The 1,294-nt window shown below is 46.2% G+C and overlaps 1 pseudogene; it reads left to right on the top strand.

Annotated features, from left to right (window-relative positions):
• Window positions 1–5: 5 nt before the first annotated feature.
• Window positions 6–649, top strand: LOC100480037 (annotated as a pseudogene).
• Window positions 650–1,294: the final 645 nt, after the last annotated feature.

The following is a 1,294-nucleotide window of genomic DNA, read 5'->3' on the forward strand; positions in this document are numbered from 1 at the left end:
TCGGCTTCACCCACTCCTTCCTGCTCATGATCATGGGCTATGACCGCTACGTGGCCATCTGCCACCCCCTGTGCTACAATGTGCTCATGAGCACCCACACCTGTGCCCGTCTGGTGTCCTGGACCTGGGCTGGGGGCTCAGTCATGGGGATGATGGTGACCCTGATAGTATTTCACCTCACCTTCTGTGGGTCTAATGTGATATACCACTTTGCCTGCCATGTACTTTCCCTCCTAAAGTTGTCCTGTGGGATGGGGACATCCTCTGTCACCTTGGGTGTGGTCCTGGTGTGTGTCACAGCTCTGATGGGCTGTTTATTCCTCATCATCCTCTCCTATGTCTTCATCGTGACTGCTATATTGAGGATCCCTTCTGCTGAGGGCAGACACAAGACCTTCTCCACATGTGTGTCCCACCTCACTGTGGTCATTGTGCACTATGGTTTTGCCTCTACTATCTACCTCAAGCCNCCGTGATCTACCTCAAGCCCAAGGGCCCCCATTCTATGGACAGTAACACTCTGATGGCCACCACCTATACAGTCTTCACTCCCTTTCTCAGCCCGATCATTTTCAGCCTCAGGAATAAGGAGCTCAAGAATGCTATAAAGAAAAGCTTCCAGAGAAAATTCAGTCCCCTAAGCTCCTGATGGCCAGTTTGGTGGAGGAAATAGGATAGCAGAGCTGGGAATAATAATGACTCTCTCCATAGGACTGCTGTAGACAGTCAATATATGAGAATACTAAATGGGTTTGTTGGATGCATCCATTGCTGTTGGATGCACGGTAGGTGTTTGTTTTTCTTTCATTTTGTTTGCCTCCCTCTTGCATAACCTCTAGTGCTCACCATCTCTCTTTCTTGACCCCGTTTGATGAAGTCCATCCCATTACCTCTGTCTGAGAATGTGTTATCTACCTATGGGCCAGTGGGGGGCATCACATGTGTGTGTCTGAGCACTGATGCACAGTGTTCTCCTTGCATGGATAAAGAGGGCACACCCTCCCCTCCTCCACCATATGGATAAACAAGAGTAAGCATAATAATTAATGGCACCAGCACTGGGCTTTTTCTTATCAGGCACTGTGTCCAGCATTGTAGAAGTATTATTTTTCATTATAAAAAATGCACTAGAGAAAATAAACTATTTGTCTCCAAGAAGATGTCTTTTTTTAAAATGATTTTTTATTATATTATGTTAGTCACCATACATTACATCCCTGGTTTCTGATATAAAGTTCGATGATTCATTAGTTGCGTATAACACCCAGTGCACCATGCAATATGTGCCCTCCTT

The sequence above is a fragment of the Ailuropoda melanoleuca genome, unplaced genomic scaffold (assembly GCF_002007445.2).
Source record: "Ailuropoda melanoleuca isolate Jingjing unplaced genomic scaffold, ASM200744v2 unplaced-scaffold74415, whole genome shotgun sequence".
Lineage (NCBI taxonomy): Eukaryota > Metazoa > Chordata > Mammalia > Carnivora > Ursidae > Ailuropoda > Ailuropoda melanoleuca.